The sequence below is a fragment of the Cibotium barometz genome, chromosome 44 (genome assembly GCF_041138505.1).
Source record: "Cibotium barometz isolate CiBa-2024 chromosome 44, ASM4113850v1, whole genome shotgun sequence".
NCBI lineage: Eukaryota > Viridiplantae > Streptophyta > Polypodiopsida > Cyatheales > Cibotiaceae > Cibotium > Cibotium barometz.
This window is the reverse complement of record NC_141089.1, coordinates 37,967,402-37,979,539: the sequence shown is the minus strand read 5'-3', so window position 1 is coordinate 37,979,539 and position 12,138 is coordinate 37,967,402.

Here is a 12,138-nt window from a genome sequence, read left to right as displayed (position 1 = left end):
TCCTCATATCTATTGAAAGGAGTTGGTAAGGTTATACTCACACTGTTGTTTGCATATGGTGGGACAATCACTCTCTTAGAAGCCTTGTTTTGTATTAGGCATTAGAAAGAACTTGCATCAATCTCAGCCATATTATTAAGGTAGGCCTAGTGGTCAAATTTGATCTTAACAGGTGTATAGTTCATGATTGAAGTGATGGAGACATCACTATGGTATATCTAGTACTCTAATCCATGGTATATCTAGTACTCTAATCCATGGGATTTACATGTTGGAAACCTATAAGAGATTAGGAAATAATGCTTATTCAATGCCACATGAGCTATGGCATGCTTGCTTTGGGTCACTTGAATTTTTCTAGTTTGTTATGTCTTAAATGATAAGAGATGATGTTAGAGTTGCCAAAGCTTGAGGCCCCTACCAAACATGTATGTGAGGGGTGTATTTTGGGCAAAGATGCAACATGCATCATTCCCAAAAGATGGATCAATAAGGGCTGTATAGAAATTATAGCTTATACATAGTGATGTATGTGGTCCTAAGCGGATACCATCAATTAGGGGATATCTATACTTCATGACTTTTATTGATCAATACTCCAAGCATATTTGGACATTGGGTGTATCCGCTTTCACATGCATTAGACACTTTGTTTCTATGGGTTGAAAGTGTGTTTACATGTAAAGTTGGCACCCTTCATAAACACACTTTTAGCCATAGAAAGTTGGCACACTTTCTATGGTTGAAAGTGCTTTACATGTAAAGTTGGCACCCCTCGCATGAATTAGACACTTTGTTTCTATGGCTGAAAGTGTGTTTACATGTAAAGTTGGCACTCTTTATAAAGATCGAGGGGGGGAGAATATGTCAAAGGATTTTCATGCATATGTGGCTGAAAGAGGCATAAAAATTCAATGCACAGTGCCTTACTCACTCTGCAAAATGGTGTGGCTGAGAGGAAGAACATCTCTCTTATGGAGATGGCACATTGCATGGTTAAAGCCATGATTTGCCTCATGTTTTTTGGCTAGAGGCAATTATGTATGCCACTTATGTGCTTAAAACATGCCCCACCAAGGCCTCACACATAATTACCCTGAATGAAGCTTGGAATGGTAAGAATCCCTCTATGGATCATTTGCATGTTTTTTTGTTATCTTGCTTCTGCTCATATGCATGAGAAATAACGTAATAAGCTAGATGATAACATGATAAAATGGCTTTTTTGTGGAATATAGGTTAGAAAGACTCTACCATCCAACCACTAAGGTGAATTTTGGCGAGTAAAAATGTCATCTTTATTGAGAACTCAATTTAGCTCGTGTCTTTATGCAAAAAACAGTAAATGTATGCTCACACATGACATCTTTAGTACATTGCCATCTTTATATAATGTTGAATGTAACTGTATGTGAAGAAAATGAATGCTCAACAAGGTGCTATAATTGAATCTATACCAACTAAGAGCAGCCATCATAGATGCATCTAAGAGTATGTCAAAATGGCTGGTGTAGACATTGCGGGATAGAAAATTATCTACTCCTTTGGCTAGAAAGACATGTAAAAGTTCTCATCATGCATCTTATTCTTTTGCAGATCATGCTCTCATTGTTGCCACTATGTGCAATGAAGGGGAACCTAATTGAGATGGATTGATAGTTCAATGGTAGCATGTTGAAGAGCTACTATGAACCTCTCACCCAAGACATGATCTTTAAAATCCATAAGAAAAAAGAGGAGAAATGAGAGGTTGATAAGGCATGCCTCAAAGTAGCTACCCACAAAACAAAGGCCCAAAGAGGCTATAGACCCCCAAGCATACATATCTCTATACATGTAGCTGACCTCTTTGATATAATGAAAACATAAACACTTGGGGAATTTTTTCACCTTGAGCTAGAGTTTCCCCAAGAAGACCATCTAGAAAAAGACTTAACATGCTCCTACTCTTAACACATTCCTGCTGTTTCTCTTAATCCCAATGTCAAGGACACCAAATTGAAACTTAAATATATAGAGGCCCCTAGGATGGGATTGAGATAGAAGATGGAAGGATGCTTCCATCTCAATGGAAAGATGAAAGGATACTTTAATGGAAAGATAGAGACCTTCTTGGATGGGTATGAGATGGAAGGATAGCAAGCTGAAGCGTTACTATAGACCTCTCACCTAGGACATGCTCTTCCAAATCCATAAGAAAAAAGAGGAGAAACAAGAGGTTGATACAGCATTGCTCAAATTGGCTAACCAATAAACAAAAACCCAAAGAGTCTGTATACCCCCAAGCATAATGATCTTTGTATACATAGCCAAACTCTGCGATATGGTCAAAATAGAAATACTCAGAGAACCCACTCGCCCTAAGCTGGAGTTTCCCCTAGAAGACCATCTAGCGAGATGGCGTGGGCGTGGACACTAGAGCTAGCCACAATGTTTTATCTTGGGAGATATGGCCGACACTAGGCCATGTTGAGAAATGTGGTGCCATTGAGTACAAGGAAGAGGTAGGGAGTAAGTTAAGTATGAGTAGCCAAGCAAGAGCAGAGGGAATTATCCCACATTGATATGCAAGACAAAAGGTGTACATCCTCATATAAAAGGGGACCATTTTCAAGCAATGAAGATATCACTTGCACTTATCTCAAGTTTCTCTATGTGTCCAAGTTAATCTATCTTGGAGTCTAATTAAATTGCGTGCAATTTAATTAGTACACACTCATCATCATGAGTTGACTTAGGTATCACCCACCTTACATCAGTCATATTAATTGTGTTATAATTAGAGTAAGATTAGTATCTCATTAGAAAGTTAATTATCATTTAGGAGAGCTCGATCCATGTTTCTTAACAAACCACCCACCCCTCACACCATCTGCAACACCCTTATTAGGTCACAAAGAAGGAGTGGGTACACCGTTAGTAGCTGGCTACTAACGGTGTACCCTTATTAGGTCACAAAGAAGGAGTGGGTACACCGTTAGTAGCTGGCTACCCAAGGTAGATTCGATGCCCAAGCAAAGACTTGGCAATCACCATTTGGCCCAAATCCTAACCATGAGGGGAGATTTGCCAAGTGGGAGCCCCATGCAATAGAGTTCTATCCAAATCCTGAGCCTCATTGCATCCCCATCAAGCTACTAGAAGCCCAAGGCATCTACAAAGGGAACCCGTTTGTTTGGGTCCCAAGAAACTTGTTGTCTATATGAACCTTGAAGTTAAAAAAATCCAAGCGACAGCCTTAGTACCCACCAGTACCACCTCAAAAGTCGACACTTCATTAGGTCTTGACAAAATGGTTAGCACAAGGATTCTACCAAGGAAACTTTTACATCTAGGTGCAAAGATCAAAGAAACTTGTGCCTTAAACCCCATAAACCCACCCTTGAATGAAAAATCCAAATGGATGTACCCAAGGCCCTATATATCGTCACCCCCAAACTATAAACAAAAATGGAGAGTAGTAGTAACACCCCCACCATGCGTACTAAATCCATCAATGAAGTAGGTGGAAGAAATCATGGTCGTGCCACTAATTCTGTATGTAAACCCCCAAATATTCTAATTTTAGATGAGTCACCCAGGGTACCAATTGTTTAACGATGCCTCATAGGTTTCCTCCAAACCCAAGGGGATCCCCACGGTACGAAAACACCCCCGTGTTGAAATATGGTGCTCGTCATGTCATGTATGGGGCACGTGTATGTGGGAGCAAGGTAGATGGAGCTTAGGATGCCATGAAATTAGAATGGATAAAGGCTAAGGTTAGTAGAGGATGTGAATGGATGAATGTAAAAGGTGGTCAAATGGTCAAAAAGTAGGCACATGGAAAGCGCAAGGGTGCATAAGGCATGCCGGCATTTATGAACACATGGATGGCACAAGGGTGCATGGAGCATGTGGATGAGAGCTCTATGAGAGCTATATAAGCATGTACTTGGATCAAACTAATGCAATGAGATTACTGAGTTTGTGCCTTAATCATTGTGTCATTGATGAACCTTTATCTTAATCTTGTATTAGCATTTTCTTAGTCTTTCATTATGGCCTTCATCACTTGCTTTGAGCCTCCTTAACATGGTATTAGAGCGTAGGTTTAGGAGGCTTAATATTTGGTGAAGGGTTTCACACATCATCAGGGAGTTATTACCATTGTGTTCTCTCAGGTTTAGTGTGTGTTTCTTCTATTGCAATAGAGAGAAAACTTTGCATTTTTCAAATCTAGCACAACAGAAATTCCAAGTTCAATAGAGGCTTGCTTCCATCTACAATGAGTGGAGCAGTATCAGTATAAGATAATTTCAAAAATAGAAGCTTAATGAGGACCAGATCACTGAGTTCAAGGAAGATTTCAGTTTTGTTGGAGGCCACCTTCAGCACCCCCAGAGCAATATCAAAGAAGAGCTTGTCTTTGCCAAACAAAGAAGTGCTAAGCAAGCATGTGTGCTTAACAGAATGCAGGAGTTTCAGAGACAGAAAGTACATGAAGATGTGATGTAGCAAGACCATAAAGAACATGAGCTTGTCCTTTTCAGAAGGGATCTATGAACATAAGTAAGAGACCTTGGAAGAATCCACTAAAGAGCTGGAGGTGAGAGCTTCAAGATTGACTTGGGCAAGGGCCATTATTTCAAAGCAAGGCAGCCAATTAGGGGAGCTGAGGAATGATCTGAAAGAGCATGAAAATAGTTTGGCTTTGGTGGACATTGCAGGGCTGCTGACCCCAGGAACAGCCCTCTGTTGTGAAGAGGGAGAAGAAGGAGATAAAGAAGAGGGTAGAGAGATATAAGCATGTACTTGGATCAAGATAATGCAATGAAATTATTGAGTTTGTGCCTTAATCATTATGTCATTGATTAACCTTTATCTTAATCTTGTATTAGCATTTTCTTAGTCTTTCCTTATGGCATTGATCACTTGCTTTGATCCTCCTTAGATCCACATTTTTAACACCCCGTGTGCCATGCCACAACATCAACTTTCTAGTTGGAACCAACGTTCAAATAAGTGCACCAACAAGGCCAATCATGGTGGCATCCAAGATTTCATAATCATGGATGGGCAAGCGATTCTCTGCCCCCTCACTAGCTATGTCACACATGATAAGCCACGAGACTATCCATGCATACATATGTCATATAGCACCCCCACTCAAGTGTACAATTACTACTTTTACCGAGAATGATAAGAAATGCTAAAACCAAAGTCATAACAGGAAACATTTAAAAAAACTAAAAACATGCACTTTGGCATATCGTGCACACACACTTGCACACGCACTAGCACCATGCACACACATTCATCCACACATCTGCACCCACTCTTATGCATTGGCATGTGCATATACATTTGCAGACACATACACATGCACACTCACTAAATTTTCCTTCATACATTTATGATGGCAAATATCTTCTTCTACGGTGAAGACATGATATTTGTAAGAGTAAAATTTCCTTTAAAAAGGATTAAACATAATAAAGTTAGTACAAAGGCATTCCTTACAAAAATTAAATCTATTTACTACAGCTCACAGCAGCACTCCCAAATGAAAACATAAAGTCACTGGTAGTAGACCTCCTATCTACAACACTACCAGCCCAATCAGTATATGTGTACCCATGTAGCTGTATCTCTATACCAACCTCATAAAAAAGTCTATAATCAGTATATGTGTACCCATGTAGTTGTATCTCTATACAAACCTCATAAAAAAGTCCATAATCAACTATGGACTTTATGTACTTGAGAATCTGTATAGCTACATCCAAGTGTGGTTTCCTAGGAGCCTGCATAAGTTTACTCATAAGTCCAACAACATAGCTCAAGTCTAGTCTAGTATGGGTCATGTAGATCAAGCTACCCAACCACTGTGCGCCTGTACATAGTGGGGTCCTCCAAAAGCTCACCTTTATCTGTGGGAAGCTTTGTGTTATTCTCTAATGGGAGTGAAATAGGCTTACAACCTGTTATACCATACTTGAACAACATGTCCAAGCCATACTGTTGCAAATAATAAAATTCCATGAGGTGATCTCACCACCTCTATGCCCAAAAAATAACGCAGCTCACCCAAATCCTTAATCTCAAACTTCTGCTTTAAAAGCCTCCTAACATCATGTATGTCAGCACCAGTTATAATCAAGTCATCCACATAAATGAATAATAGCATGATCCCTCTGTCTTTTTCACATAAAGTAAAAAATTGCATTGGTGGATATCTGAAATCCAATGGTAACAAGATACTCCCCGATCTTGTTTGACCATGCTCAGTGCTTGCTTTAAGCCATGTAGGGATTTGCATAACCTATACACAAAATTTGGGTGTGCATCACTCTCATAAACTAGTGGTTGTATCATGTATACTTTTTCTTGCAAATCACCATGCAAGATTCTTTATATCCATCAAATGTAAAGTCCAACCCTTTATTGCAACCATAGTAATGACAGCTCTCACAGTTGCCATTCTTGCAACTGAGTTGAATGCCTCCTCATAGAGTTAATGCCATAGGTCTACACATAGCCCTTGGCAACCAATCTTGCCTTACTTGCTCACTAAACCATCTGCGTTATGCTTGTCCTTATACATCCACTTACATCCAATTGCCTTCTTTTCCTTAGGCAAAGGCACTAACTCCCATGTTACATTTCCATCCAATGCTACCATCTCCTCATTTCATAGACTCTTCCCATTTTTTATTTCTAAGTGCCTGCTCAAAACAAGTGGGCTCCAACTCTTGTATTGCTTTAACCATGTAAGCATAATGATTGGCTATATATCCATCACATCCAATAGGGTTCCTAACCCTTGTAGTCCTACATAGATGATTGCCAAGTGTCCTCAAAACGTTCCATGTTCTCCTTACACCAGGAGCAACCATAGACAGAATGCTAAGCTCCTCATCAAGGCTCTGCTTTAGAGCCACTAGAGTCACCATCCACATATGAATGACCTACTGAGACAGATCAGGCACAAAAGGTTGATCTACCTTTTCCTTCCCTTTGCATGATACATGTGTACCTACATTTGTCCTCAACCTACATGACCATGGACTAACACTGGATCCACTACTAGAGGACTCTTTAGGTCCACTAAGCACCTGTGATTGCTGCTCTACATGTGGTGATAACCACATTTATTATAACATAATATAACCTTAATATATGCAAAAGTTCCTTTATCTCTTATCTTCTATATTTGTGCAAAGCTCTTCATGTGATATGACCTTGATACATGCAAGAGTATCTTTATCTCTTATCTTCTATATTTGTGTAAAGCACTTTATGTGATATGACCTTGATACATGTAGAAGTATCTTTATCTCTTATCTTGTATATTTATGCAAAGCACTTCATGTGATATGACCTAGATACATGTAGAAGTGCCTTTATCTCTTATGTTCTATATTTATTCAAAGCGCTTCATGTGATATGACTTTGGGAACTAGGCGAGCTATTTCTTATATATACATAGCCTAAGAATAGCTTTTTGGGCCTTTAGACATTCCATGGGAGGTCAAACATTGTAAATATGAGGCCATGCATATAAGCTATTTTGGAATAATGAGCATATAATATATTTTGGGATAATGAGAAAACAAGCAATCCCATTATCATAATTGAGCTCTTGTGATAGCTTTCATGTTTTCCTCTCTCTCTCTCTCTCTCTCTCTCTCTCTCTCTCTCTCTCTCTCTCTCTCTAATACTTGATTAAGGAAGATAATTAGCACTAATGTGAAGTATAAAGGTAAAAAATAATTACAACTAATGAAGACTATAGGCACAAAATAATTACGCACAAACAAGACTCTATTGCATTCCAAAATCCACTCTAAATGAGTATGGCATTAAAATCAATTTAAAGCTTGGAAGCATCTAGATCCACAATCATCTCCTTGATTTGCTTTATCAAAACTTAGAATATCTCCACACCATTGATTAGAATCATTGGAACAAGGAAAGAGATCAAATTAAAACATTTTCTTCATTCTCACACCATGAGAATCCAAGATTCTCATGACCATGAGAATTAGATCTTCACACCTGTGAAAATTAAATTGTCATGCTTGTAAAAATCAAAGAAACCCTTGATTTGATGTCAAATTTTCCATTCTCGTCTTGTGAAAGATCTTAAGTTGTAAATTCAATTTTTTTTGGATGAGTTTATTCACTATGATCAATTCTCACACCCATGAGAATCACTCACACTCTAACATCGCAAAAATCACTCCAGAGACAAAAATCAGTGTAGTGACTTCTACATTTCACTGTATGTTTTGAGTGTACTTCTCCTATCAAGAAACCATTACATACGTTTAAGATCTAGGACAGTTGGTTTATCACAACCTCACTTCGAATGACATGCACAAAACTACCGAAGTTCCTTCCTATTTGTTGAGTTTAAGGTGCTTAGTTACTTAGCCAGCACACTCAATTATTGAGTGTGTTTACCTTAAGATGGTAAGAATATTTTAAAACCACATATATTGAGGAATTTTTAGTATTTTGGAGTCTAGTAGTGTGTCGTGAACAAACCCTTTGGGTGTGAGCAATCCTTATGAAGGTCTAGGTCAAAAGATGAGGCTTGATGCCTATAAAAGCAATGTATATGGTGGAAGTATTATCATAATTCATTCATCATTGTGTTGTGCAAACACTCTCTCTCCATTGTTCTCGCTCTCTCTCTCTCTCTCTCTCTCTCTCTCTCTCTCTCTCTCTCTCTCTCTCTCAAGGTGTGAGTAGTCCTTATGAAGGTCTAGGTCAAAAGATGAGGCTTGATGCCTATAAAAGTAATGTATATGGTAGAAGTATTATCATAATTCATTCATCATTGTGTTGTGCAAACACTCTCTCTCCATTGTTCTCTCTCTCTCTCTCTCTCTCTCTCTCTCTCTCTCTCTCTCTCTCTCTCTGGGTGTGAGTAGCCCTTATGAAGGTCTAGGTCAAAAGATGAGACTTGATGCATATAAAAGCAATGTACATGGTGGAAGCATTATCATAATTCATTTATCATTATGTTGTGTAAACACTCTCTCTCCATCGTGCTCTCTCTCTCTCTCTCTCTCTCTCTCTCTCTCTCTCTCTCTCTCTCTCTCTCTCTCTCTCTCTCTCTCAAGCACCATGTAATCACAACTTGTTATCAGAGCCATGCTATCCACCCTATCATGCTCGGCTAACCCCCTTTTTCCATGCCATCATGCTCGACATGAGCCACCCTATCCACCCTATCATGCCTGGCTAACCCCTTTTTCCCATGCCATCATGCTCAACATGAGCCACCCTATCCACCTCTCACCTATGTTTTTCATCCCATCATGCTCATGCTTGGCCAATCCTTTTCTCCATGCCATCATGCTTGGCCAATCCTTTTCTCCATGCCATCATGCTCATCTACCGCTCTACGTTTTTAGAATTTTTGTGTTTTTTAAAGGGTCTTTGTATTTTCATTTTTGATGCCGGTTACTCTACAGTATTGGCATCCCCACTGTGTATTTTTAATGCCTCTTTTGTCCACCATGTATAGCACCCTACATGGCTTCTTTTTACACGTCCGTTTGCCACCTCTCTACCTATCATACATACATTGCATTTTTTCTTTGCTACATGAATTGTGTCTTTTCCTTCGTCTACTAATTGCCCCGCCATGCCTACACTTGGCTGCAATCTGAAGCGACTAACAACACAAGCAAGCAAGATAAGGAGTTGAAGATCTAACATAAGCATCTAAATCTACATAGATTGATCAAAAAAGCATAACCATCTATATCATCCTCATGTGTTATGTTTCTTTGGTAATAACTTTAATGGATCAAAAGCTCTTTTAGCATTTTGCTTCCTTAAAAGAGGAGGCACAAGATGCATAAACAGGTGCCAATGTTGCTCAGATAACCACATGGGCTACACCTTATGCTTCTTTCATAAAGTAATTCAGATGGTCTTCATCAAACACCTTCACATGCATGACTTGTGGGACCTTTTACACCACGTATGTGATCGTATCTTCCTTAAAAAATATGCATGAGCTCCAAGTCACATTGGCTTGGCAATGCCAATGGAAAAGGACATACCTTCATTGGCACATCACTGAAAGTTTCTATTCTTCCAAAACTTTATCTATTTCTAGTTATTAGTCATGGGTTCTCTACTTGGGAAGTCCCCCAAAATCTATGTATTTCGTAGTCATGGGTTCTTTGCCCATAAAGTCTCCCAAAATTTGAATATTTTTTGGGGTTTTTTTTGTACTCCTCCATTATTCTATCTTTACTCTACTTAGAGTAGGGGGGTTGCTTTAGTATGTAAGCTATCTTTGTCTCCGAAGGCAAGACTTAACCTATGAATCCTTCGCACTAAGCCATGCTACATGAGCCTTTCAGCCATGCTTTTATGCATGTGAGCCATGCTCATGAGCCTCTGAGTTAGTATTGGGGAATATGTCTTGTTTCTTTTCTAGTGTTAGAGTATAAGGACTATTGAAGGTTATCTAGACATTACCTCGATCACTCCGAAGGGGGGGGCTTGTGGGTATTTCGTGTTGAGATATCAAGCTCAGCTAGTGCTGTAGACATTGATAATGACGAGCCTGGGTGATAGCTTCCACACTTATGCCACTAGCATGGTTGGTGAGATTATGGTTGATATGTCGCTAGTGGATGACAAGCCATTGGATACCCACTTTGGGGTACTAGAGTTATGGCATAGTTATAGCACCAGCCCATATAGTCGAGTTCACACTATGGATTGAACATTTTATGTTATTGTAGGAGAGTAATTTTCGTTTCCCTTATAGATGAGAAGCTAAACAAGAACAAATTCCATGCTTGGAAGTTCAGAATCACTAATTTCCTGATGGGAAATGATTTTGGGACTATATCAAAGGAGACAATGAGGAGTCTCTAGAGAGAATGTCACTCCAGCAGATGTAAAGGCATTCAAGAACTGGAACTAGGGTGCAAGGAAAGTCATGTATTGGGTTTCAATCAGTGTCATAGAAACAATCATAGGACACATCCATGATGCCAACACTTTAGCAGTTGCATGGCATAACCTAATGTAGAAGTTCCAGATCAACACAAAGGCAAGGAAACTGTAGCTAAAACAAGAGCTCCATATTGTGGAGAAGAAAAGCATGTCTATCAATGAGTATGCTTTAAAGATAAAGAGCATTGTTGAATCCCTTGGGTCTATCAATGTATCGGTTGAAGATGATGATTTAGTGAGCGTCTTGTCTAAATGGGCTTGGCAAAGCGTACAAGCCATTCAAAACCTCCATTGCAGTCAGAGAGAATGTTCCCAACTTTTGGGACTTAGTGTCTATACTGATCATAGAAGAAAAGCCTTTGGGTGAGGACTCTTCTTCACAAAGCAAGAACACATCAGAACATGTCTTCTACTCCAATTCAGCAAGGTCAAGGTGGTGGTCTACATAGAAACTAGAAGTATGTACAACAATAGTCCAATAATTCGCACCAAGTAGTAGCAAAATCATACATGTTTGGAAGAGGCCAGTCTAGAGGCCAAGTAGTAGCAAAATCATACATGTTTGGAAGAGGCCAGTCTAGAGGCAAAGAAAGCCAGAGGGGCCAAGGTGGTTGGCAGAGAAATTAGAGTGCAAATAGCATAGAGTTCTATTATTATGGCAAACCAGGGCACATGGCAAAGGACTACTTTAAAAAGTAGAATAACATTAAAAGTGGAAAGTTACAGCAAGGAAACTATGCATCATCAAGTAAACAGGATGGTGTGATGATAGAAGTGAGCAGCTATTTTGATGTAGTTGTTTTGATGTAGCTGTTTATGATGCAGCACATGCTCAGTTCCATAACATGAGATGTATCAAGTAAACAGGATGTGAACAGCTATTTTTGATGTAGCTGTTTATGATGTAGTTGTTTATGATGCAGCACATGCTCAGTTCCATAACATGAGATGTATCAAGATCTAAAGATATATGGTATGTATATTCTAGCACCTCTAACTACATGACCAGTCATGGTGAGTGGTTTAGAGACATGTAAAAAATGGAAAAGCCAGGTTATGTAGAAACAAGTGATGATACTGCGCATCCCATTGCGCATGTTGGTAAAGTGACATTGTCTATGCAGGATGGCAAAATGAAGTACTTGTCAGATGTACTTCATATTC